We start from the raw sequence: 3685 nt of genomic DNA, 5'->3' as shown, positions 1-3685 counted from the left end.
AAGCCACAAGGATTCTCCGATGGGCGGAAAATCACGTGTTAGCACTGTCAGCAGTGTTCATTCCGGGAGTGGACAACTGGGAAGCAGGCTTCCTCAGCAGGCACGACCTCCACCCGGGAGAGTGGGGACTTCATCCAGAAGTCTTCCAGCTGATTGTAAACCGTTGGGAACGGCCACAGGTGGACACGATGGCGTCCCGCCTCAACAAAAAGCTAGAAAGATATTGCGCCAGGTCGAGAGACGCTCAGGCAATAGCTGTGGACGCTCTAGTGACACCGTGGGTGTACCAGTCGGTTTATGTGTTCCCTCCTCTTCCTCTCATACCAAAGGTACTGAGGATAAATAAGAGGAAGAGGAGTAAGAACTATACTCATTGTTCCGGATTGGCTAAGAAGAGCTTGGTACCCAGAACTTCAAGAAATGATCTCAGAGGACCCATGGCCTCTGCCGCTCAGACAGGACCTGCTGCAGCAGGGGCCCTGTCTGTTCCAAGACTTACCACGGCTGCGTTTGATGGCATGGCGGTTGAACGCCGGATCCTGAAGGAAAAGGGCATTCCGGAGGAAGTCATCCCTACGCTGATTAAAGCTAGGAAAGAAGTGACCGCAAACCATTATCACCGCATATGGCGTGGTGTGAGGCCAGGAAGGCCCCAACGGAGGAATTTCAGCTGGGCCGTTTTCTGCACTTCCTACAGTCAGGGGTGACTATGGGCCTAAAATTGGGTTCCATTAAGGTCCAGATTTTGGCTCTATCGATTTTCTTCCAGAAAGAACTGGCTTCACTACCTGAAGTTCAGACATTTGTTAAGGGAGTGCTGCATATTCAGCCCCCTTTTGTGCCTCCAGTGGCACCTTGGGATCTCAACGTGGTGTTGGATTTCCTAAAGTCACATTGGTTTGAGCCACTTAAAACCATGGAACTAAAATATCTCACGTGGAAAGTGGTCATGCTGTTGGCCTTGGCTTCGGCCAGGCGTGTGTCAGAATTGGCGGCTTTGTCATGTAAAAGCCCTTATCTGATTTTCCATATGGATAGGGCGGAATTGAGGACTCGTCCCCAATTTCTTCCTAAGGTGGTATCAACTTTTCATTTGAACCAACCTATTGTGGTGCCTGCGGCTACTAAAGACTTGGAGGATTCCAAGTTGCTGGACGTAGTCAGGAACCTGAAAATGTATGTTTCCAGGACAGCTAGTGTCAGGAAAACTGACTCGCTATTTATCCTGTATGCACCCAACAAGCTGGGTGCTCCTGCTTCAAAGCAGACTATTGCTCGCTGGATCTGTAGTACGATTCAGCTTGCACATTCTGCGGCTGGATTGCCGCATCCTAGATCAGTGAAAGCCCATTCCACGAGGAAGGTGGGCTCTTCTTGGGCGGCTGCCCGAGGGGTCTCGGCTTTACAACTTTGCCGAGCAGCTAATTGGTCGGGGTCAAACACATTTGCAAAATTCTACAAGTTTGATACCCTGGCTGAGGAGGACCTAGAGTTCGCTCATTCGGTGCTGCAGAGTCATCCGCACTCTCCCGCCCATTTGGGAGCTTTGGTATAATCCCCATGGTCCTTACGGAGTCCCCAGCATCCACTTAGGACGTTAGAGAAAATAAGATTTTACTCACCGGTAAATCTATTTCTCGTAGTCCGTAGTGGATGCTGGGCGCCCATCCCAAGTGCGGATTGTCTGCAATACTTGTATATAGTTATTGTTTAACTAAAGGGTTATTGTTGAGCCATCTGTTGAGAGGCTCAGTTATATTTCATACTGTTAACTGGGTATAGTATCAGAAGTTATACGGTGTGATTGGTGTGGCTGGTATGAGTCTTACCCGGGATTCCAAATCCTTTCCTTATTGTGTCAGCTCTTCCGGGCACAGTGTCCTAACTGAGGTCTGGAGGAGGGTCATAGAGGGAGGAGCCAGTGCATACCAGGTAGTCCTAAAGCTTTCTTAGTTGTGCCCAGTCTCCTGCGGAGCCGCTATTCCCCATGGTGCAGCATCCACTACGGACTACGAGAAATAGATTTACCGGTGAGTAAAATCTTATTTTCTTCATTTCACAAGACAGCACCACTTTATTATTACAGCACACAGAACAGTGCCCCTTTATTTTCACAGCGCCCCTGTATTCTTACAGCATACAGGAGCAGTCTGTTATTTTAACAGCAGCAGCAGCAGCACCCCTGAATATATACAACATACAGGGCCAGTGTAATGTTATTAAGACATCAGCACCCCTATATTTGACAGCATACAGGAGCAGTGTGCTTTTAATTTTTAACTGCACACAAATTTTTATAGCAGATAGTGTAATGTTATTAAGACATCAGCACCCCTATATTTTACAGTGCCCCTGCCCCCTGTACAACACAGTGACAGCCAGGACAGCAACACCCATGTACAGCTGCAGGACCCGTCCGGAACAGCACATGAAACACCGGTGACAGCCAGGACAGTCAGGACAGCACCCCTAACACAGCACAGTGACACCACAGTGACTGCAGCAGCATCCCTACAGAATACACACTGACCCCACCCGACGCCACAACCCACAGAGGTCTGTCTCCTTCACTCTCCAAGCCCGGAGTGAAAATGGCGGCAACGAGCGGCTGTTTATATGGGATCCAAAGTCTGCGAGAATTCGACAGCGGGATGATGACGTTTTGCCTCGTTCTGGTTTCCGTGTTTGGCGGAAAGTACCGAGCTGGACTCGGATGCGGGCTCGGACAGTGAAGTTCGGGGGGGGGTTCAGTTCTCTGGGAACCGAACCCGCTCATCTCTAGTTCTATGGAAAAGGTTTTGTGCCTATCACCAGGGAATCTCCTTTCTACCTTTGTTATCCTCTCCTATTCCCATCCTATATTAAATGATAGAGTCAAATATCTACCTTTTAACATAAGCTATATACTAATACTGTGTAGCCTTAATGGCCGCTAAACCACGTGCACGTGCTGCGTACTTTATGCGCAGTTTGCGTATAAAGAACCGTACGTGGTACGCATGTTGCGTACACACACTGCGCTGAGTGTATGGAATACACGCAGCGAGCGTACACACAGTTGTTAACCTTTAAACCTTTTTCAATGAACACTGTAAGGGTATGCTTATACTGTAAACCTTAGTACTGTAATATTACCACAATGTAACTCTGATTAACCTTTGTTATATGAAAGCTGTTTGAACGATTGAGCCGCTCAGGAACCCTCTATAATGTCTAGTGAAACACACACTACTTGCTAAGGTTCCAACACCTTTATAGACGATATTTTGTACGTAAAAAGGGGAAAAACAGTTACACTACAGACCTAACAATACCTAAACAGAATAACTAAACAGAAATAATAAGAATTTACTCACCGGTAATTCTATTTCTCGTAGTCCGTAGTGGATGCTGGGAACTCCGAAAGGACCATGGGGAATAGCGGGCTCCGAAGGAGGCTGGGCACTCTAGAAAGATTTATGACTACCTGGTGTGCACTGGCTCCTCCCACTATGACCCTCCTCCAAGCCTCAGTTAGGACACTGTGCCCGGACGAGCGTACACAATAAGGAAGGATTTTGAATCCCGGGTAAGACTCATACCAGCCACACCAATCACACCGTATAACTCGTGATATTATACCCAGTTAACAGTATGAAACAATTGAGCCTCTCAACAGATGGCTCAACAATAACCCGATTTAGTT

This window comes from Pseudophryne corroboree, unplaced genomic scaffold (genome assembly GCF_028390025.1).
Source record: "Pseudophryne corroboree isolate aPseCor3 unplaced genomic scaffold, aPseCor3.hap2 scaffold_690, whole genome shotgun sequence".
In the NCBI taxonomy this organism is placed as follows: domain Eukaryota; kingdom Metazoa; phylum Chordata; class Amphibia; order Anura; family Myobatrachidae; genus Pseudophryne; species Pseudophryne corroboree.
The sequence above is the reverse complement of the archived record's forward strand: the minus strand, read 5'-3'. Positions refer to the sequence as shown.